We start from the raw sequence: 25033 nt of genomic DNA, 5'->3' as shown, positions 1-25033 counted from the left end.
TTTATGCATCAACCAGATGCCAGCATGTTGAATGCATGTATTTCCACAATAATTTGTAGACAATACTTATCTTTGTTCCATGGAATTGAGTGTTAAGAGCAACATCATACAGTTCATTAATGCACCTGCGGAATTGGTGGCTAATGTTCTTGTTTCTAGACTGGAGATGAGCTGTGAGAGGATTGGCTATTTGGGGTTCCAACATAACCGACAAACATTTGAAGTTGAAATGGATGCTCTGGCTCCTTGCATGCTTCTGTGTGATATATGCCTTCGATGTCACGATACTCATCACTTCTGCTTGCTCACTGCACCGTTTGCCAAGAAGTACATACATATATCACGGGCCTCCAGAAAATATCTATCACCTATAGCTCATCTGTTAAACAAACTATCCCAAACTATTCATTCTTACCTGTAGTTTCACAGCGGATTCATCTGTTCTGTCAGGGGGATACTGACAGCCCATAAACTCCACTTATCTAGCTGCACAACCTTGTACCTCGAGCTCTCCACACAACAGACAGAACAATTCACTTCTGGTAAAAACAATACAAAGCCTAAAGCACCCAAAGCCTGAAGCAACAAAATTAAAAGTACTTATTTATTTCACTGCCCTTACAAAAAAAAAACATGTACATTTGCAGTTTCACGTGTGAAAATCGTTTTTTCACATGTGTAATGGCAAGTTCACGTGAAAGTGAGATTTTCATGTCTAAAAGTTTTTGTTCACATGTTAACACCATCTTTTCATGCGAGGTTAATAAAATGTTTTCACATGTGAAGTTTCTGGTTTCAAATGTTAAAAACATTCACGTGGAAATCTCACTTTCACGTGTAGAATTGCAAGAATGCAGAGTTCATCTTAGCCTATGCTGCCCTTCAGGCCCTAGATTGTTTTGGCCCTGACGGAGACATGGATCATCCCAGAGAACATGCCAGCTGCTCTTTCTTCATCTGACTACATTTTCTCATAGTCCGAGAGCATCTGGTCGTTGCGGTTGTGGCACAGGTCTACTCGTTTTGCCTAAGTGAAGATTCTCTTTTATCTCTCTCTCAACTGTCCATCTCTTCATTTGAATTCCATGCTGTCACTTGTCAACTCAAGCTTAACATTATCGCCAACCAGGTGCCCTTGCTGTTCCTCAATGAGATTGACACATTGATAAGCTAATTTCCTGACTATGGCTCGCCGATTGTACTTGGCGACTTCAGCCTCCCGACATCTGCCTTCGATTAATTTCTCTCCAATTCTCTCTTTTCCCACCTTGCCTCTTTTGACCTTACCATTTCCCCAATCCCCTCCAACTCAATACGCTTGACATCATCTTTTGTAAAGGCTCCTCGACTACTAATCTCACTGCAGCCCACCCCCAGGTCTATGATCACTTTGTTTCCTTTTCTGTCTCCCTTTCCTCCAACCCTAACAACTCAGCCTCTACCCAGTTGGTCATGCGCTGTCGCAATCTTTGCTTTTTCTATCCTATCACCTCTTCCTTCTGCTAAATCCTTCTCCCTCCTGTCTCCTGATTCTGCCTCTTCCCCTACTCTCCTCCCTCCCAAGCATCAAAGCAGAGACTCACTCTTGCAGGTTCATGCTTTGCAACATCCATAGAGTACAACCCTACCTCACTCAGGAAGCCATGTAGGTCCTAATCCAGGCTAGGCTCCCCGCTTGTGCCATCAAACCTCTGCACCTTATCCAGAACGCTTTCAACCTTCCCAAGTTCTTTCATTTCACTCCACTCCTCCGCACATACCACTGGCATTCAGTTGAAGCTTGCATCCAGTACAAGACCATGGTGCTTACCTACAGAACAGCAAGAAGAACTGTTCCTCCCTACCTTCAAACCATACACCCCAACCCGAGCACTCTGTTCTGCCAACTCAGGTCTCTTGGCCCTCCCACACCTACAGCAGGGCAGCTCCCTCTCAGCCCTGTCCAAACACTTCTCTGTCCTGGAACCCAATGGTACAACCAGCCTTCCCCTGAAGCTTGGACAGCAGAGTCCCTGACCATCTTCCGAAAACATCTGAAACCAAACAGCATCTTAAACAGCATCTTAAATATTCTTCCTCCTCACCTCAACCCTGAATCAGAACTTGCACTAGACACAACTGTAAGTTGCTCTGGAAAAGAGTGTCTGCTGAATGATTCAAATGTAAAATGAAAGTCAATCACGTGATAATGTAATTTGCAGGTTCACATGTAAAACAAATCTGACTTTCACATATGGAATTGCCAGTTCACATGTGAAACACAATCAACATGTGAAAATCTAATTTGGAGTTTTGCATGTAAGAAAACCAACTGGGAAAATCTCATCTTTGCAGAGTTACAGTTGAAGTCGGAAGTTTACATACACTTAGGTTGGAGTCATTAAAACTTGTTTTTCAACCACTATAAAACTATAGTTTTGGGAAGTCGGTAAGAACATCTACTTTGTGCATGACAATAATTTTTCCAACAATTGTTTACAGACAGATTATTTCACTTGTATCATAATTCCAGTGGATCAGAAGTTTACATACACTAAGTTGACTGTGTCTTTAAACCGCTGGGAAAATTCCGGAAAATGATGTCATGGCTTTAGAAGCTTCTGATAGGCAAAAGAACACCATCCCAACCGTGAAGCATGGGGATGGCAGCATCATGTTGTGGGGGTGCTTTGCTGCAGGAGGGACTGGTGCACTTCAAAATAGATGGCATCATGAGGGAAAATAGGGCTACTTAATGTTAGATCACTCACTTCAAAGGCAGTTATAGTCAATGAACTAATCACTGATCATAATCTTGATGTGATTGGCCTGACTGAAACATGTCTTAAGCCTGATAAATGTACTGTGTTAAATGAGGCCTCACCTCCTGGTTACACTAGTGACCATATCCTCTGTGCATCCCGCAAAGGCAGAGGTGTTGCTAACATTTACCATAGCAAATTTCAATTTACAAAAAAAATAAACATTTTCATCTTTTGAGCTTCTAGTCATGAAATCTATGTAGCCAACCCAATAACTTTTTATAGCTATTGTTTACAGGTCTCCTGGGCCATATACAGCGCTCCTCACTGAGTTCCCTGAATTCCTATCGGACCTTGTAATCATAGCAGATGATATTCTAATTTTTGGTGACTTTAATATTCACATGGAAAAGTCCACAGACCCACTCCAAAAGGCTTTCAGAGCCATAATCGACTCATTGGGTGTTGTCCAACATGTCTCTGGACCTACTCACTGCCACAGTCATACTCTGGACCTAGTTTTGTTCCATGGAATAAATGTTGTGGATCTTAATGTTTTTCCTCTTAACCCTGGACTATCGGACCACCATTTTATTACTTTTGCAATCGCAACAAATAATCTGCTCAGACCCCAACCAAGGAGCATCAGAAGTCGTGCTATAAATTCTCAGACAACCCAAAGATTCCTTGATGCCATTCCAGATTCCCTCTGCCTACCAAAGAATGTCAGAGGACAAAAATCAGTTAAACACCTATCTGAGGAACTCAAAACCTTGCGCAATACCCTAGATGCACCCGTAAAAACTAAAAACATTTGTCAAAAGAAACTAGATCCCTGATATACAGAAAAAACCCAAGCTCTGAAGCAAGCTTCCAGAACATTGGAACGGAAATGGTGCCACACCAAACTGGAAGTCTTCCGACTAGCTTGGAAAGACAGTACCGTACCATGCAGTATCGAAGAGCCCTCAATGCTGCTCGATCATCCTATTTTTTTTATTTTAAGAACAAAATAAGACATTTATTTTTGATACTCTCGCAAAGCTAATTAAAAAGAATCATGCCCCATGAGAGGATGGCTTTCACTTCAGCAGTAATAAATGCATGAACTTCTTTGAGGAAAAGATCATGATCATTAGAAAGCAAATTACGGACTCCTCTTAAAACTTATTTGGGATAAGGGGCAGCATTGTCACTTTTTGATGAATAGGATGCTCAAATTCAACTGCCTACTACTCATCCCCAGAATATAAGATATGCATATTATTAGTAGATGTGGGTAGGAAACACTCTGAAGTTTCTAAAACTGTTTGAAGGACAAACCTTTCAGACTTTTTTTTTGAGGTCACTGTCTTTTCAATTGGTTTTCATTGGGAAACAAGGACTTGCTTGCAGTTCCTACCGCTTCCACAGGATGTCACCAGTCTTTAGAAATTGTTTGAGGTTTTTCCTTTGTGTAATGAAGAAGTACGGCCATCTTGAATGAGAGTCACTTGAAGTTGACTGAATGAGAGAGGCGCGTGACTAGAAAAATAGTGTCAGTTTGTTTTCTTTTTGTATTGATCACAGATCATCCCGTCTTCAATTGTATCGATTATTTACGTTTAAAAATACCTAAAGTTGTATTACAAAAGTAGTTTGAAATGTTTTGGCAAAGTTTACAGGTAACTTTTGAGATATTTTGTAGTGACGTTGGTCAAGTTGGAACCAGTGTTTTTCTGGATCAAACGCGCCAAATACATTTTAGATATATATGGACGGAATTAATCGAACAAAAGGACCATTTGTGATGTTTATGGGACATATTGGAGTGCCAACAAAAGAAGCTCGTCAAAGGTAAGGCATGATTTATATTTTATTTCTGCGTTTTGTGTCGCGCCTGAAGGGTTGAAATATGCTACTCTCTCATTGTTTACTGTTGTGCTATCATCAGATAATAGCATCTTATGCTATTATGCCTTTTTGAAATCTGACATGTTGGCTGGATTCACAACGAGTGTAGCTTTAATTTGCTATCTTGCATGTGTGATTTAATGAAAGTTTGATTTTTAGAGTAATTTATTTTAATTTGGCGCTCTGAGCCATTTTCCCTGGCTTTTGGCAAGCCTATCCCAGAGAGGTTTTAATAGAGTAGTGTTATTATATGGTGCAATTCTCTAGTGAGTTACTTTTCTGTCATTAATATCTTCCACAGCTTCTGAAGTCGATAACAAAAATCATAGTATTGGAAATAAAATATTGCAAGGAAATACTTGATTTAGCTGGAAGTGGTGAAAAATAAACTAACTGAAAGTCGCTCTGGATAAGAGGGTCTGCTAAATGACTAAAATGTAAACGTCAAATAAAGAAAGTAACGTGTCTGAAAACCACGTTTTTTCACGATTTTTTCCAGATTTATTTTGCAAGGGTGACCTCAACCTCTTGAAATGATCAATTTCAGATATTCCTCCGGAAATGAATACGGTGTGATGTGCCGGCATCACACCTTATCTGAAGAGCACAGATTACCAGCGATTTATACATTTAATAAATAGCCCGTACCCACAACAATTTTGCTTAATAACAGATAGATGGTGTTGCCTAGCAACTGCAGACCCCTGCCACAATCAACACTGGTACCTGCTCCTGAAGGCAGACTGCATCCTTCGGATTGGCCAGTTGAGTAAAGAGTGTGATCCTGTGCATATCCACCTCCCCGGTTGCTGCATCCAAGGTCCTGAAGAATTGACAGACAAGTTGCGTTGACATTAGCATTTTAGCATTGCGACAGTGTTGTGTAGCACACAAATTACAGTATGAAATGTGCATGACAATGTTTCTCCCAGAGCTGAGAAGGGATCATAAATTCACAGCCCAAAAGTATCACGGATCAACGATACATCAACATACTGTGGGGTGCTGTCCCTCAGTTAGCAATCAATTAAGAATTAGAAATTAGTCACAAGGTAAATAGCATGGAATGTCAGACGCTTGTGGCAACTTTGCGCCCCTGTCAAATTCCACAGGCTGTTAGGGTTGAAAATGAACAGATAACGGAATCTGAGGAGGGCACTAGTTCACAGCCCTGTTCTTCTTTTCAAAGATCTATGGCATAGGAGTGCTAATGTGGCAACCCATTTTTTATATATTTTTTTATATTGAGACAAATTGGAAACTATTTGGTACAATATTTGCTTTTAATAATCTTATTTCTGGAACAGTGCCGTGATTCATGCATTTTTATTATTTCTTGTCGATTACCCTGTGTTGAGAAAGTTGAAATATTTATAGTGGATGAGCTAGCCCTAATATGTCCACCCACCTCCCGTATCTGTTGGCACTTTGTCTCCATCTTATTTACATTATTTAATACATAATTTATGTGACGTATGTGCACAAGCTTTGATTCAAACATATTAAATTGTCAACCACCCCATTCTGACAAATACCAAACTACTAAGTGCACGGTGTCCATATTAGGAGACCTCAATCTACAAGTGACAGTTTCAAGCCTAAAGATGTAATCTCACTTGTGTTCTCACTGTTTCTGAAGTCAATTTATTCCAATTTTGAAATCTCGTGAGGACTCTACGGAGCTATTGCACAAGGGTGTTGTGATTCTTTCTGTGACCTCTTTGAAGGAGCACGCCACCTTGGTACTCATCAATAGTCACATGCCAGGATAATGACACACAATTAGTCTCATACGAGCCACAAATAGAACGGAAAAGAAGGGGTAGTTATCTTTCACTTCAACACGTTTTTAACGACTGAGGAAACACAGTTAATTATCCGCCCGCTAAAAATACCTAGATCAAGTTGTTTTTGATGAAATAAGAACCAAAGTAATCTACTCGCTCATGAATTGTGGCTGTCCAGTGGCGTAGGGAACCGCGTGCGAGGCCATATTGACATGAGCAGCCGCACATTCCTTTAATCTAACTGAACTCTGAAAGCTAATTCAAAGTTAATTTTTAATAAGAAACTCTCTCATCATAATATTACCCTCTTGCTCCATACGCTTGTGTAATTAATAATTAATCGCCATGAGAACTAGAGTATGTTCAGAGAGGAGTGACAGGTCCTCGTTGTGAGATGCCACTCTGGTTATTTGTGGAAATGAACAAGCCTAGAATTTGCCTGTGGTTTCACAGGTTTCCAGTCAAATCACATATCAATTACATACTATGCGGTGCGACTGCGCCGATGATAGACGTTCCCTCTACTAAATACCCACAGAGTATGGAGGTTGCATCTTGATTACTATATACTGTCATGCCCTGACCTTAGAGAGCCTTTTTATTTCTCTATTTAGTTAGGTCAGGGTGTGATTTGGGTGGGCATTCTATGTTTTCTATTTCTTCGTTTTTTGCGGGTATGGTTCCCAATCAGAGGCAGCTGTCTATTGTTGTCTCTGATTGGGAATCATACTTAGGCAGCCTTTTTCCCACCTGTTTTGGTGGGTAATTATTTATTTTCTGTGTGTGTTTGTGTGCGCCACGGTTGCGTCACGTTCGGTTTCTGTTTACCTGTTTTTTGTGCCGGTTTCACTTTATTAAAGATGTGGAATTACATGCACGCTGCGCCTTGGCTCATCTATGACAGGGAGTTTGAAGACAGTGAACGTGATATATACTCGTTAAACAAAACAGGCTTAAAGGGAAGTTTGCAGAATTAGGTTGCTGTTAAACATTCTGATTTGTGTCATCCTTTCACCTAAAAGTCCCAATATGACACATTACTTTGCATTGGGTGTTCTGGGAGAAATTTATATTTTATCAGAATTCCATGTTGACAAAGCATTTGGGAATGTGAAGTAAAGAGGAGCAGTTTGTTATTATTTATTAATTCTATATCAGCAAAAAAAAATGTATCACTCGCAGCTTGCAGGCTTTTAGCATAGCCCATTTCACACCCCTGGTTTACCCCTACTAGTTCATCTCTAGCAGCCTTGAAAAACAACACTTATTAGTAGTTAAGCACATCAGCATTTCTCATAATGTTGCACAAAATCTAGATAAACCTTTATCATCATAGTAGACGTTGAATGTCTATAACCAAACTGGCTAAAACTCTGTTAACTCTGCTAAAACTATAGTTAGCCACGTGCTATCAGCAGTAAATCCAGGTATAATGGTTAACACAAACATTGGCTATCATGATGGCCTACAAGTTATATCGCCCAATAAAGATCAGGCAGTTCAGTAAAAAGAAAGCTATATCTTGAAATAAACATAACCAATAGCGAAATAAACAATACCGATTGGTCTTTGACCATTTCTTTCTGCTAAACATGCCGTATTCTGTTGATGGAGTTGTAGCTTGCTTGCTACCTAGTTATCTTATTCCAACCCAGACACAATGAGAGATCCGTGTGAGTGGGCAAGATCGTTTTGATTTGCTCGGTTTACTTAGATACACTACATAGCCAAAAGTATGTGGGCACCTGCTCGTCATGGGCAGTAATATAGAGTTTGTCCCACCTTTGCTGCTATAACAGCCTCCACTAGATGTTGGAAATTTGATGCTTTGCTGCTTGCTTCCATTCAGACTCAAGAATTTGTGAGGTGGGGCACTGATATTGGGCGATTACGCCTGGCTCGCAGTTCCAATTCCTCCCAAAAGTGTTCAACGGAGTTGAGGTCAGGGCTCTGTGCCAGCCAGTCAAGTTCTTCCACAATGGTCTCGACAAACCATTTCTGTATGGACCTTACTTTGTGCAGAGTGGCATTTCCACAAAGTTGGAAGCACAGAATGTCATTGTATGCTATAGCATTATGGTTTCCCTTCACTGGAACTAAGGGGCCAAGCCCGAACCATGAAAATCAGCCACAGACCATTTTTCCTCCTTCACCAAACTTTACAGTTGGCACCATGCATTCGGGCAGGTAGCATTTTGGTATTTGTTGCCATTTGTCCGATGGACTGCCAGTTGGTGAAGCATGATTCATCACTCCAGAGAATGCATTTCCACTGCCCAAAGTCCAATGGTGGTGGGCTTTATACCATTTCAGCCAATGCTTGACATTGTGCATAGTGATCTTCGACTTGTGTGCGACTGCTCAGCCATGAAACCCCATTTCGTGAAGCTCCCAACAAACAATTATTGTACTGACGTTGCTTCCAGAGGCAGTTTGGAAATCAGTAGGGAGTGTTGCAACTTGTGTGGCCTACCACTTCACGGCTGAGCCGTTGTTGCTCCTAGACATTTCCACTTCACAATAACATAACTTACAGTTGGCAAGGATACTCTAGCAGGGCAGAAATTTGATGAACTGACTTGTTGGAAAGGTGCAGTAGCAATCCATTATTCAGGGCAGAGTGTATCGGTGCTCATCGGCCATCAACATTACACAAGTTGGAAATCGCTAATTCAACAATGAATGGTTTGGAATGAATTAGTGGCTAACTGCAAGCATTACAAAGCAATCACTAGCCGGCTAGTGGAGTGGGTTTGTGGTTCCAAGTCTGGGTTTAAGGGTCTCTTTTCCAAGCTTAAAATAACAAACATTCAACATCGGACATGTCAATCCAGCATGACTTCTAACGAGCACAAAACAACTGTAAATTCAGAACTGGGAACGGAAAAAAACTAGCTCTGTTTTGAACGATCATCCGACATGAAATTGCCGTCGGGAACTCGGGCCTCATTCTACATCTCCGACCTGAAGATCTCTGATGTCTTCATTCTTCGACCTTGTCCCCAGTTGTCTTGAAAGCACCATAAATCCAGAGAATGATAGATTTTGATGACAAAACTTGCCCACAAAGGACCATCGCGCCACCTTCCTGTTCAAGTGAGCCGAGCACAATTTTATGCTACTGAATAAGTTATGTAATATGCCAAATATACTGTAGCTAATAAAGTAATACTAAGTGTATTGTTGTGTAGTAAGCTATTAGTAGCCCATGTGCCTCACCCTAATAATTTGGTAATTTGGTATTTTGCTGTACATTTCAAAAGTGCTTAACAAATAGTTATATTGACTACGTCTGTCCTAGCTCGCTCATTAATGTCATAATCAAAATGACGGATCACATCTTATCTGCTCGTTTTCCCCTTATGCCATAGTTTGTAAACCACATTTGTTTAAGCAAGTCAGCCATATCAACTATGTTTGAGGATGCATTAACTGTTTCGCTGCCAGACAAGGCTCCACTGATAGCCAGGTGTAGCAGTGGTAAGGGGTTGGTACTGCTGTTGGGACAGCTTTATGTAGGCCCTAACAGTTTGTGTGCACCGTTTGTCTCCATGATAGTGCAATTAATGTATTGTTTACTGTTGTGTTGTGTAGTGGCTTTGCTATCATCCAAAAAACTCTAAAGTTTGCCCCACCAAGGTTGACATGCTAAAATGGCATCCTATGACAGTGGCACGTTAAGTCACTGAGCGCTTCAGTACGGGCCATTCTGCTGTCTATGGACATTGGAGATTGCATGGTTGTCTGCTCGATTTGTACACCTGTCAGCAACGGGTGTGACTGAAAAAGCAGAATCCAATAATTTGAAGTCGTGTCCACATACCTTTGGCCATGTAATGTAGGTGGATATCTTCATTTTTTATTATCTACTAGCAACATAACATGACAAAACTCTTTGGGCGCTTTCATCGCCATGGGATGTCAAAACTTTCCTACTTACCCGATTCACCTCCATCACGCCGCTGTGCTGTAGTAACGCCACTAGGGTCAGTGAACTTGGAGCCTACATTGACTGTGCCCTTACAAAAAAAACTGTTTTAAAATGTTGACCTTAAATTTCACGTGAAACCATATTTTCACGTGTATTAGATTTAGAGTTCAGATGTTAACACCACCTTATTACATGTGAGAAGAAAAACATAATTTCACCTCACAGTTGAATATGTTACAAACTTTCAAGTGAAAATCGGAAATGCAGTTACATGTGAAACTTTCTATGTACTTTGCTCCGTTCATCATTCCCTCGATCCTGACTAGTCTCCAAGTCCCTGCCCCTGAAAAACATCCCAACATGATGCTGCCACCACCATGCTTCACCGTAGGGATGGTGCCAGGTTTCCTCCAGACGTGATGCTTGGCATTCAGGCCACAGAGTTCAATCTTGGTTTCATCAGACCAGAGAATCATGTTTCTCATGGTCTTAGAGTCCTTTAGGCACCTTTTGGCAAACTCCAAGCGGGCTGTCATGTGCCCTTTTACTGAGGAGTGGTTTCTGTCTGGCGACTCTACCATAAAGGCCTGATTGGTGGAGTGCTGCAGAGATGGTTGTCCATCTGGAATGTTCTCCCATCTCCACAAAGGAATTCTGAAGCTCTGTCAGAAAGACCATCGGGTTCTTGGTCACCTCCCTGACCAAGGCCCTTCCCTGATTGCTCAGTTTGGCCGGGAGGTCAGCTCTAAGAAGACTCTTGGTGGTTTCAAACTTATTTAATTGAAGAACTATGGAGGCCACTACGTTCTTGAGGACCTTCAATGCTGCAGACATTTTTTGGTACCCAAATAATCTGCCAACTTCTGTCTGTAGAACATTTTGAGCTACACACTAATATGACCCTTCTGTGATAAGGTGAGACTCTCACAAACATGTACATGTTTTGCTCTAGGACCGCCACAGGCCTCACAAGAACCGTCCAAAGGTCCTGCGGTACCAATTGAAAAAAATTATTGAAGTATACAGTATACGTATGAAGTCTGTTTAATGCCAAAAACATGCGGTTAAATAAGTGTCCGAAAAACTAAGAAATGTTTCCTGATCTTATATCACGCAGATATAGGAGAGACACTAAAGAACAAACTTCCTTTTGATAGTCCCTAAAAATTGTTCAATGTGTTTGTATCGGCTAATGGCAGTAAGGCCAAAAAAAAAATGTCATCAAATATATATATATTTCTTTATGCTTCAAGGGGTCTTAATTCATATCAAATTGCTAAATGATCCTTGGTATGAACTTTTAAAAGAAAAAAAATGCCATATGGTTTGGTATAACCCCCATCCCCGGATTAGACAGGGCTTAGATTGCATTCATTTTACTGAAGAAAAGACAGATGACTGGTCGGGATGTGTGAATATCTCTAACAAGGCCTTGCTAACACGTCATAGTGCATTTCTTTGCCCATCAACTACCCTTATGTAACACTGTACCTCAACACCAAGGATGGGTTTCAATGCTGAGACTACCCTTGGCCAAGTCTCTTGTTACCATCTTACCCAAACACATGAACGAGGATGTTACACCGTTCATCATTGGTGTATCAATCGCAGTATGGGAGGAAATGACAGACATCCATGTGTATGTGGGAGTTGGCACCATCTCCAGAGACATGAGGTGTCGAAGGGGGGGTAAATTAATTTGGAAGTTTGTGCTACAATAGCAAGGGTCATCTGTAGCTCCATAGTGGCAGACAGTCCCTCCAGGAGAAAGGGGGGATGGGGAAGGAGGCATGGGGTGCATTCCCATCCATTCCCCTCTCACACACTGAGCCCTGGGGCAAGGGAGAAAAGGAGGGGGGAGGAGAGAAAAGGCAGTGGCCGCTGATTTAAAATAAAAACTCAGTTGACAACATTAAGGAGCCTAATCGCCAAAAACAGCCTAAAGATTGAAGCTGATCCTAGAGGACAAATAATGGGAAGGGGGGAATTTCTGTTCTGGACCCCCACGTTAATGGCTTTTTATTTATTTATTACCCCCTTGACACATCTCAAAAGAGATTAGTATCCGAATCAATTCACTGAAAGTATATATTTTTTAAATAAGAGGAAGAAAATAGCCAGTGTCACGTGTACTTCCACTCCGACGCTCGACGTCGCCAGATTATTACGCGCACCTGTGACTCATGAGATTCACCTGGACTCCATCACCTTCCTGATTACCTCTCCTTTATCTGGCACTCCCCTTGGTTCTTTCCTGAGACGTTATTGTTTCTGTTTCATGCCTACGCTATTCATGTTTAGTTTTTGTTCCATATTTTATTTATTATTACATTTGCACTCCCTGTACTTGCTTCCCGACTCCCAGGGTACACGTTACAGTCAGGCAATAACCTGAGCGAACAGGGACTTGGATCATGCTTGTGGTGGTTGTGAGAGGAATGTTGAGAGTTGCAACATGGCCGTGTTCCTGCTGTTGCAACAAAGTGAATTTACAACACAAATTGAATCCAGACGGATATGATTTCCTTCCCCATTTTGATGCATTCCTTCTGGAGTTGTTTGCCTCTGCTGACAAGTCTTGGCTGATCAGATTTGCCTTCGAAATGATCAGCAACCTGATCTCCCTTTCTTGGCCACTCACTGTAGTGAGTCCCTCTTTTGCAAACAAAAATAATTGCGATTGCAGAATCCTGGAGGGACTGTGTAGTGTAGTCATAGCTATACATTGAAAGTGTAGTGTGCGGGGGAAAAAACATGCATTTCCTGCTGACACAGTTAGAGATTCACTCTGTTAGAATTGTGTTTTCTAAAGTTGAGGGAAAATATCATAATGACAAGGATATGACTAGAACAAATAATATTAAAGTAAAAAAAATTGAATAAATTAATGGCTTATTTGGCTTGCTTCGGGCTCCAACTTGTATTATTTCTTAAAACAGTGGCTACAAAGTACACTTTGTAATCGTAGTCTTAATCCCTATTTATTGTGTTGTTACCATAACCTTGAGAAGATAAGTGCTTCCATCAGTGATCAAGATATATTTTGTGTTTTTATTTCTCTAGCAATTTAGTTACATAGCATTCAGATAATTCTGGGAGAATAAAACACGTGACAGACCACACCCCATGTTACTTTCCAAAACATGACAAATGGGAATTGTGTTAGTTCTAATTATAGCGGCACAACAACAGAGTGGCAACAAACTAAATACCACATCTGTTTAACCTCGAGAATATGACATAACTGTCACTTTCCATGGAGGATGAGTTTATTGACCCAGTCAAGGTGAACGGAAGAAACACTGATCTTCCACGACACAAAGGAAATATGGAGAAAACAAAACCTGCATGAAATGAGAAAAATGCAAAAATAACATTGCCACCAAGAGCTATGTCAACTTCAATAATGTCTGAAGGCTACAAATGTCTCGAGAAGGGAGATAGAAGACTATAGAAATATGGAAGATACAACAGGTTTTATTGTCTATTCAAATGGAACAGTAGAAGAAGTAGGAATGTAGACTCCAATACATGCGTTGGGGCATGTAAGGTAATTATGCTTAAGGCATTGAACCGTAAGTGTGTTCATTCACTGCACACACACACATTTACTGTAGAAAACACTCCATATAGAGTCGTCAACCAAGGCAAGCAGAAGAAAATGCAATATTACTACGCCAAAGGAAGTCCCTCTGGGTATATGTTCTTGTGCACGGAATTGCAGACTCAAGTGTTTTTAATTAGATGCTCACTGTGGGCTGAATTTCCCTCTCTGTGGGCTGAGGGTTGGAATAATGTTTAAATTCTTCAGACGTGACAGTCTTGCAAGGTAGAATATCGCACTGTGCACTGTGAAGTTTTCAGTGTCGTAACTGCATGATGTGCCTTTAGGTTGTGCATCACTTTAGAGGAGTCTATTTGGGAGAATTTGGCTTGGTAATCATGCCTATACATCTACATCGGTCGACACATTAGTAATTTTGTCAAGCAACAACAGTATCTCCAACACACTAGTCAAAAACAAATAGGAACTCTCTCAGATCTCTGGTCACTCTGGGCATACACATTATATTGTCTTCCCTGACATTGCTGCACTACGACAGGTTGTCAATTAAAGTCAGGATCATCTCTCCCGTCATACGTGTGCCAGCTTCATTACATCTCCTGGCAGTGCTGTGGCACTTATTTAATCACATTGCTCTTTTTGGAAAGGATGGCATGCGGCATGACACAGAGATACATAGACATTTCTTTGTATGACGGCTGACGGGGCACTTTGAATGGCTCGTTTAGCAGTGGCTGTGGCATCCTGTTTTGATCAAGACATTCATTACGGCCAGATGTGTCCACCCCATCATCAGAGGTGTCATGCCCTGATCTGTTTCACCTGTTCCTGTGATTGTCTCCACCCCGTCCAGGTGTCGCTTGTTTTCGCCAGTGTATTTATCCCTGTGTTTCCTGTCTCTCTGTGCCAGTTTGTCTTGTAGGTTAGTCAAGTCAACCAGCGTGTTTTTCCCGTACTCCTTTTGCTATTCTCCTTTTTCTAGTCCTCCCAACAACAGCACAGGCTGACACGAGGTCATGAATCTACAAAATAATTAACAGTAAATGGTCTCCCTCACCATTATTGATTTTGCTATGCCTCACTCTGTTTTATGCCCTATGCTAATCAACGGATATTGTTCTCACTTTACACATAAAACAAGCGGGACAATGTGCTGCTATGCCTTGGTCAGTACAGTCCTACGCTTCGTCTGAAAAGGAGTATGGTGTCCATATTAGAACACAAGATGCACAAGCATGACTGTCCTAGTATGGACACCATACCAGAATCTTTGTCATATTAGAACACATGTGGCACACTTGTGACTGTCCTAATATGGACACTGCACTAGAAGAATGGACACAGCGGGAAACCCACTTAATTAGCACCACTCATTACCCCTTAAAGCCCTGTCTCTAAAATGCCAACACGGCTTGTCTCAGACAACCCCTACAAATCAGAATATCTGGTTACAATATGGGAAAGGCTGTCTCGTCCATTTCATAAACTGTAGGGCCCAGCACTTCCCAGGTCCTTGGCCTCTTCTTCTGTCATCAGAAAAAAAGGAAACTGCTTGGCAGAAATAGGCCACGCGTGCATGGCACATGTGTCTCTCGCACTTGACTCCGGTTCTGCTCGCTCCGTCTTATCAAATCCTTAATTAGCATTCCGGCACTGCAACTCTCTCCATAAATGCAGCCGGTAATTCATAGGGGGCCCCCTGCCGAGATTCTCTTCCTCCCCTGCCATTATCAGATTCCTCATGCTTGTGTAGACCTAGGGGGTGCCACGATTGCAGCCTGCAGCTACACTGCCAGACTGAGTGCTCTGATGCCACCTCCATCCACTCCTCTGATCAATCAATCTGTCTTCATCAGTTACAACCACTGTGCATCAGAATGTATTGGGAGAACAAATGGGACCATGTTGGGATGTTCAGCTGGTGTAAAAGACCAAACTGTGTGCTGTGTGGTCTTCTGCAAGGCCTTCCCATGAGGTGGCGTGATACTCTCAACAGTAATGTGTGAATCATTAGCAGGCTTTGAAGGGGTCACTAAATGACTAGAGAAAACAGACTTCCTGCTGATTACAGGAAGACATTAGATTGTTGAGTCCAGAATGGCACCCTAATCTCTGTATAGCGAACTACTTTTGACCTGAGCCCTATGGGCCCTGGTCAAAAGTAGTTCACTGCATAAGAATTAGACACCATTTGAGACTCAACCTATAAGAGCAATACATGCACTTGGGTCTAATAGCTAGCTCTTTTTGAAACTACATAACATTTCTGAGAGGGGCAGAAAATAAACGCAATGGCGACTGTGTGTAATTTAGCTTGTCTGTTGTGTTGGAGATTAGATCTGTTGGTATTTGTTATAAAGAAAGAGTAAGTTGATTTTGAGTAAAATAAATGAAAATCATAGTTGAACCATTGCTTTCTTTATACCCCCATATGTTATTGGAAGCCATGTAATTTCAGAAGGCATACATTACTATCACATTTCAGGTAAGAACCAGATGCAGACAACGTTGAAGTAACAACAGTTTATTAATCCAACGGGCACGCAAAAGACAGGTCAAGGGCAGGCATGGGTCAGTGATATTTTATTTTATCTTTATTTGTCTAGGCAAGTCAGTTAAGAACAAATTCTTATTTTCAATTACGGCCGAGGAACATTGGGTTATGTGCCTTCATCAGGGGCAAAACAACAGATCTTTTACTTTGTCAGCTCGAGGATTCGATTTTGCAACCTTTCGGTTACTAGTCCAGTGCTCTTACCACAAGGCTACCTGCCACCCCAGTAATCCAGGCAGGTGGGGCAAAGGTAAAGGACAGCAGGCAGGATCAGGGTAGGCAGAGGTCGTAATCCAGGCAGGTGGGGCAAAGGTAAAGGACAGCAGGCAGGATCAGGGTAGGCAGAGGTCGTAATCCAGACAGGTGGGGCAAAGGTAAAGGACGGCAGGCAGGATCAGGGTGTGCAGATGTCGTAATCCAGACAGGTGGGGCAAAGGTATAGGACGGCAGGCAGGATCAGGGTAGGCAGAGGTCGTAATCCAGACAGGTGGGGCAAAGGTAAAGGACGGCAGGCAGGCAGGATCAGGGTAGGCAGAGGTCATAATCCAGACAGGTGCGGCAAAAACAAGACAATGGGATCAATCGAGAGACAGGAACAGGATCAATCGAGAGAACAGGATCAATCGAGAGACAGGAACAGAGGGAAAAACGCTGGTAGGCTTGACGAAACAAAATGAACTGGCAACAGACAGAGAACACATATATAAATACACAGGGGATAATGGAGAAAATGGGTGACACCTGGAGCAGGTTGGAGACAATCACAAAGATGGGTGAAACAGATCAGGGTGTGACAGTACCACCCGTCCTCTAGAGATGCGACTTGGCATCCTACCTGGGAGCATTCCTGGTTGACCGGGGTGTCGGTGTGTTGGAAATCCGCGATGTTGGAAATCCACGATGAGTCCTTGGTCTAGGATGTCCCTGGCGGGGACCCAGCACCTCTCCTCCGGAATATAACTCTCCCAGTCAACCAAGTACTGGAACTCCCTGCCCCGAGGTCAAACCTTCAGGAGACGCCTCACCGTGTATGCCAGTTGGCCTTCGATGATACGGGAGAGAGGGGTGGGCCTGGAAACAAGAGACAAAGGGCTGTGAGACATGGGTTTAACTCTGGACACATGAAAGTTGGCATGTATATGAAGGGTATAGGGCAGCAGAAGACGAACAGCGGAGGGGCTAATCATTTTGGAGATGGGAAATGGGCTGATTAACCGGAGGGGAGAGTTTGCGGGATTCCGCCCGGAGGGGCAGATCCCGGGTAGATAGCCATACCTTCTGCCCAAGATGATACCAGGGAGCCGTAGCCTATGTCAATCTGCCTGACATCGATACCTGGAGGTGGCCTTGATGGCCAACCAGGCTCTGCTCCAGGTACAATGACAGCGATGCGGCAAACATCTGGGCAGAAGGTATGCTGACATTTCTTCCTGCTCGGGGAAGATCGGAGGCCAATACCCCAGGGAACACTCAAATGGCAAAAGGTCCAGGGCAGAGCTGGGGAGGGTGTTGTATGTGTATTCCACCCACACAAGCTGCTGGCTCCAGGTGGTGGGTTGGCGGAGACCAGGCAGTGCAGAGTAGTCTCGAGGTCTTGGTTGGCTCACTCTGACTTGGCCATTGGACTGGGGGTGGTCTTCCAGAACCGGGACAAAAACTGAGGACCCCATCCATGGGCAGCCCGTGGATCTGGAAGACATGCTTCACCATGAGCAATGCCGTCTCCTTAAAGGGTAGTTTAGGGAGAGGAATAAAGTGGGCGGCTTTGGAAAAACAGTCGACCACAGTCAGGATGGCAGTGTGGCCCTATTACAGAGGGAGACCCGTGACAAAATCCAGAGATATGTGGGACTACGGACAGTGAGGGACAGGCAGTGGTTGCAGAAGACCAGCAGTAGCTTGCCCAGGAATCTTCTTCTGGGCGCAGACCGTGCAGGCAGCGACAAACGGGGCAACATCCGGAACCATTGTAGGCCAGGATCCGACGGGAGCCCGGGTGGCAGGCAAGCCTGGAAGAATGGCCCATTCCAGGGTCGCTGGGCGGACAGTGTCAGGCACAAACATCTGGTTACCTGGGCCCTCCCCCCAGGGTTCGGCTGGGACCGCTGCGCCTCTGGACATGTTTCTCTATACCCCGGCTGACTGCCATCGCCAGGCACGAGGTGAGAAGGATGGTCTCGGGCTACGGGGTGGTAAACGTGGGGCTATAGCGGTGAAACAGGGCATCCGGATTGACGTTCTTGGACCCCGGCTGATAAGAGAGGGAAAAGTTGAACCAGGTTAACAGCAGGGCCCATCTCGCTTGCCTGGAGTTGAGACACTTGGCGGTGAAGAGATACTCCAGGTTTTTGTGGTCGGTCCACACAATGAACGGATATTCCGCCCCTTCCAACCAGTGCCTCCCAGATGCAGACAACAGGTTATTAATCCAACAGGGACAGGAAAGACAGGTCAAGGGCAGGCAGGGGTCAGTAATCCAGATAGGTGGGGAAAAGGTACAGGTTGCAGGCAGGCTCAGGGTAGGCAGAGGTCAGTAATCCAGATAGGTGGGGCAAAGGTACAAGACGACAGGCAGACTCAGGGTCAGGGACGGCAGAAAAGGTCAACACCGGGAAAATTAGTAAACAGGAGCAATTGAGAGACCAGGACAGAGGGAAAACTGCCGGTAGGCTCTGGCAAACAGAGAACACAGGTATAAATACACAGGGGATAATTAAGAAGATGGGCAACACCTGGAGAGGGGTGGTGATATGTACAGTGCCTTGCGAAAGTATTCGGCCCCCTTGAACTTTGCGACCTTTTGCCACATTTCAGGCTTCAAACATAAAGATATAAAACTGTATTTTTTTGTGAAGAATCAACAACAAGTGGGACACAATCATGAAGTGGAACGACATTTATTGGATATTTCAAACTTTTTTAACAAATCAAAAACTGAAAAATTGGGCGTGCAAAATTATTCAGCCCCCTTAAGTTAATACTTTGTAGCGCCACCTTTTGCTGCGATTACAGCTGTAAGTCGCTTGGGATATGTCTCTATCAGTTTTGCACATCGAGAGACTGAAATTTTTTCCCATTCCTCCTTGCAAAACAGCTCGAGCTCAGTGAGGTTGGATGGAGAGCATTTGTGAACAGCAGTTTTCAGTTCTTTCCACAGATTCTCGATTGGATTCAGGTCTGGACTTTGACTTGGCCATTCTAACACCTGGATATGTTTATTTTTGAACCATTCCATTGTAGATTTTGATTTATGTTTTGGATCATTGTCTTGTTGGAAGACAAATCTCCGTCCCAGTCTCAGGTCTTTTGCAGACTCCATCAGGTTTTCTTCCAGAATGGTCCTGTATTTGGCTCCATCCATCTTCCCATCAATTTTAACCATCTTCCCTGTCCCTGCTGAAGAAAAGCAGGCCCAAACCATGATGCTGCCACCACCATGTTTGACAGTGGGGATGGTGTGTTCAGCTGTGTTGCTTTTACGCCAAAAAGTTCCATTTTGGTTTCATCTGACCAGAGCACCTTCTACCACATGTTTGGTGTGTCTCCCAGGTGGCTTGTGGCAAACTTTAAACTACACTTTTTATGGATATCTTTAAGAAATGGCTTTCTTCTTGCCACTCTTCCATAAAGGCCAGATTTGTGAAATATACGACTGATTGTTGTCCTATGGACAGAGTCTCCCACCTCAGCTGTAGATCTCTGCAGTTCATCCAGAGTGATCATGGGCCTCTTGGCTGCATCTCTGATCAGTCTTCTCCTTGTATGAGCTGAAAGTTTAGAGGGACGGCCAGGTCTCGGTAGATTTGCAGTGGTCTGATACTCCTTCCATTTCAATATTATCGCTTGCACAGTGCTCCTTGGGATGTTTAAAGCTTGGGAAATCTTTTTGTATCCAAATCCGGCACTAAACGTCTTCACAACAGTATCTCGGACCTGCCTGGTGTGTTCCTTGTTCTTTATGATGCTCTCTGCGCTTTTAACGGACCTCTGAGACTATCACAGTGCAGGTGCATTTATACGAAGACTTGATTACACACAGGTGGATTGTATTTATCATCATTAGTCATTTAGGTCAACATTGGATCATTCAGAGATCCTCACTGAACTTCTGGAGAGAGTTTGCTGCACTGAAAGTAAAGGGGCTGAATAATTTTGCACGCCCAATTTTTCAGTTTTTGACTTGTTAAAAAAGTTTGAAATATCCAATAAATGTCGTTCCACTTCATGATTGTGTCCCACTTGTTGTTGATTCTTCACATAAAAATACAGTTTTATGTCTTTATGTTTGAAGCCTGAAATGTGGCAAAAGGTCGCAAAGTTCAAGGGGGCCGAATACTTTCGCAAGGCACTGTAGAGTATATTATATTTATATTTATATTTTCACAGCCGTGTGCATTCCTTTAATTATATAATGTATTGATTACACAATAATTGTTCTGTATCTTCTCGTCTCTCATGCTTCAGTACATTTAGACATTAGCATACTGTATGTCTTGGTTTGATTGACATAAACCCCTGCTTGCAACACACAGTACAAGAAACCTTCAACTTTGGATATCAGTGAGTTAAGCATCCATGGAAATCACACAATGAGAATGATCAAGGTTACTAAGCTGTTCCAATAATTTTGAGACATATTGCCAAACAGATATACTGTATATAAACATTTAAGGATGGAATAGCGTCCCCAAAAATATTTTCTAGTGACGACAAGCTCCATTGGTTGAGTCTAAATAGCCTTCAACTTTATTTGACTTGACTGGTGAGTAAACCACCAGTCAACTTCCTCTGCCTTCCACCTCAAGTCCCGATTTCCTTGAGTTTGATGGTAAACGCAATCGCTTGTGCGCACACGGAGAAAGATAAGAATCCAATATATCAAATTACTTTGACTGATTTCACAGTTTTTAATTGCATTCTATGGATAAAACAATTTATCTTCCTAGTCAGGGTGTTTGTGTCTCTGGGCAAAGGCAGGTTGACCTGATTTGTCGGAGAAGAACACTGTGTCACAATAACAAAGACACTTTAGTCTTTGTTACTGAGTGTCTGAGCTCTGTTTAAAAAACAGACTCATGTAGGCCTATGCCAGGATTCTTAGTCAGTGCTGAGCTAAGAAGATCCATGCTACAAAGTTGACTGCACAGAGAGGAAAAGAGAGAACGATGTTGTATTTCCACAATGATTATACTTGGTCACACTAGGTTTTTGAAAAGACAAATGGCAGCACATATGGTCTAACATCAGAAACCATGTACCAAGAACTGTTCCAATTTGCTGAGTGATCAATTAAAGTTAAAAACCCACACTGTAGTAACTGATGCCCGAGTCTCAAACATTTCCCTTTAGCCCCAATATAGGTCTGACTGCAAACTAGCACAGTACTGTACTAATGCTTGGTTTGGTACTAATCATTTTTCATTTGATGACACTATTACAGAGTGTAACGCATGCGCTGAGAGTCAGGAAGCAAGTACAGGGAGTGAGTGATTTAATAAATAAACAAAACAATAAACATGAACCACAAATAACGAACCGACATGAAACTGAGTCAATAGCACCTGAGGAAAGAACCAAGGGGAGTGACAGACATAGGGAATGTAATCAAGGAGGTGATGGAGTCCAGGTGAGTGTCAAGAGGCGTAGGTGCGCAGGACGATGGTGTGCGGAATAATCAGCAGCCTGATGACCTAGAGGCACTTCCCTTTTACTCACTCTACCCATGCTTCCTTCTGGGGATGGGGGGGGGGGGGGGTGTTTGGTGAGGTGAAACAGGATAAGACCAAGTGTCCTTGGTCCATGCACAGACACGTGCACGTATATACACTCTTTTGTGCATATTCACATACTTTACTGCCAATGGATAGTATATGTATATAATAACAATGTTAACAGTAGCATATACAGTGGGGCAAAAAAGTATTTAGTCAGCCACCAATTGTGCAAGTTCTCCCACTTAAAAAGATGAGAGGCCTGTAATTTTCATCATAGGTACACTTCAACTATGACAGACAAAATCAGTAAAAAAATCCAGAAAATCACATTGTAGGAATTTTTATGAATTTATTTGCAAATTATGGTGGAAAATAAGTATTTGGTCACATTCAAACAAGCAAGATTTCTAGCTCTCACAGACCTGTAACTTCTTCTTTAAGAGGCTTCTCTGTCCTCCACTCGTTACCTGTATTAATGGCACCTGTTTGAACTTGTTATCAGCATAAAAGACACCTGTCCACAACCTTAAACAGTCACACTCCAAAATTTACTATGGCCAAGACCAAAGAGCTGTCAAAGGACACCAGAAACAAAATTGTAGACCTGCATCAGGCTGGGAAGACTGAATCTGCAATAGTTAAGCAGCTTGGTTTGAAGAAATCAACTGTGGGAGCAATTACAAGACCACTGATAATCTCCCTCGATCTGGGGCTCCACGCAAGATCTCACCCTGTGGGGTCAAAATTATCACAAGAACGGTGAGCAAAAATCCCAGAACCACACGGGGGGACCTAGAGAATGACCTGCAGAGAGCTGGGACCAAAGTAACAAAGCCTACCATCAGTAACACACTACGCCGCCAGGGACTCAATTCCTGCAGTGCCAGACGTGTCCCCCTGCTTAAGCCAGTACATGTCCAGGCCCGTCTGAAGTTTGCTAGAGAGCATTTGGATGATCCAGAAGAAGATTGGGAGAATGTCATATGGTCAGATGAAACCAAAATATAACTTTTTGGTAAAAACTCAACTCGTCGTGTTTGGAGGACAAAGAATGCTGAGTTGCATCCAAAGAACACCATACCTACTGTGAAGCATGGGGGTGGAAACATCATCATCAAGTTTTCAGGGGTGTGGAGGTTTCGATACGCGGAGAGTTTCACCGTAAGAGGCAGAGGCTGGGGGATGGTTTTTGGGTGCTATTTTCCTTTAAGCGTGCAAAACTACATTATCATTATGAATGCAACTATAGTATGAACTACAATGTATATTTGCTGTGTATATACTTGCTAACCAACAAGAGTCAGCAATAAAACATGTATGAAAATAATTATATTCACACACACATACATTAAATCGTGCACATGCCCACACACACACACACACGCACATACAAATTACGTTGTTTTCCTGAGTGCCAGGAAGCGTGAATGAAGCATGGATGCAGTGGGCCATGAGGTCTGGGTAATGGAGGATAGACAGTGTGTGTCCTGGGATCATAGCGAATCCTCCATTGCGAGGGTGATGAAACCTGAAGGGCAACAGGGAGAAAGAAGGCATTGGGGGAGAGAGCAGCAGCTGGAGAGAGAGAGTCTTAAGCGGTGGGCTGGGGTATTTCTGTGTCTGGAAATGAACTTTAATCCAAAAGGCAAAAATAACTGTTTTAGAAGTGCTCAAACTCTTAGAACCCCTGTTCAGAGCCAGTCAAAATCATTTGGCAATGATTCTGGCCTGTTCTGGCATTCAACAGCTCACTCCACAGCTCAAGAAGAATTCAGAAAATATTCTCCGCCTTTTTTCAATTACACTTCCTCAGAAGTAAATCAAATGGGCTCTAGTATGGACTAGTGAATGTACACTACGTGTTGCGCCCTGACCTTAGAGCTTTTTATGTCTCTATTTTGGTTTGGTCAGGGTGTGATTTGGGTGGACATTCTATGTTTTTTTATTTCTTTGTTTTGGCCGGGTATGGTTCTCAATCAGGGACAGCTGTCTTTCGTTGTCTCTGATTGGGAACCGTACTTAGGTAGCTTTTTCCCATGGGGTTTTTGTGGGTAGTTCTTCAGACGACGAATATTGTTAACCTACGGTTCAAAAGTTTGGGGTCACTTAGAAATGTCCTTGTTTTTGAAAGAAAAGCACTTTTTGTGACATTGTTAATGTTGTAAATGACTATTGGAGCTGGAAACGACTGATTTTTTTACGGAATATCTACACAGGTGTACAGAGGCCCATTATCAGCAACCATCACGATTGTGTTCACTAATCGATCATTAGAAAACCCTTTTGCAATTATGTTAGCACAGCTGAAAAACGATTGTTCTGATTAAAGAAGCAATTAAACTGTCCTTCTTTAGACTAGTTGAGTATCTGGAGCATCAGCATTTGTGGGCTCAAAATGGCCAAAAACAAAGACCTTTTTTCTGAAACTCGTCAGTCTATTCTTGTTCTGAGAAATTAAGGCTATTCATTGCAAGACATTGCCAAAAAACTGAAGAGCTCGTACAACGCTGTGTTCTACTCCCTTCACAGAACATCGCAAACGGGCTCAAACCAGAATAGAAAGAGGAGTGGAAGGCCCCAGTGCACAACTGAGCAAGAGGACAAATACAGTAGAGTGCCTAGTTTGAGAAACAGACGCCTAACAAGTTCTCAACTGATAGTACCCGCAAAACACCAGTCTCAACATCAACAGTGAAGATGCAACTCTGGGATACTGGCCTTCTAGGCAGAGTTCCTCTGTCCAGTGTCTGTGTTCTTTTGCCCATCTTAATCTTTTATTTTTATTGGACAGTCTGAGATATGTTTTTTTTCTTTGCAACTCTGCCTAGAAGGCCAGCTCCCGGAGTCG

The 25033-nt window shown here is 42.8% G+C and overlaps 1 long non-coding RNA gene across 1 annotated transcript in view; it reads left to right on the top strand.

The window, feature by feature from the left end:
* The first annotated feature begins 4439 nt into the window (after positions 1-4439).
* The window catches only part of LOC149972001 (uncharacterized), a 167486-nt gene continuing 146892 nt past the window's right edge, over positions 4440-25033 (top strand). The window contains exon 1 of the long non-coding RNA XR_016491731.1: positions 4440-4577. This is a non-coding gene — a long non-coding RNA (uncharacterized LOC149972001). The remainder of the gene's footprint in view (positions 4578-25033) is intronic.

This window comes from Oncorhynchus mykiss, chromosome 25, assembly GCF_057628025.1.
Source record: "Oncorhynchus mykiss isolate SJ-2025 chromosome 25, ASM5762802v1, whole genome shotgun sequence".
NCBI lineage: Eukaryota > Metazoa > Chordata > Actinopteri > Salmoniformes > Salmonidae > Oncorhynchus > Oncorhynchus mykiss.
The sequence above is the reverse complement of the archived record's forward strand: the minus strand, read 5'-3'. Positions and strand labels throughout refer to the sequence as shown.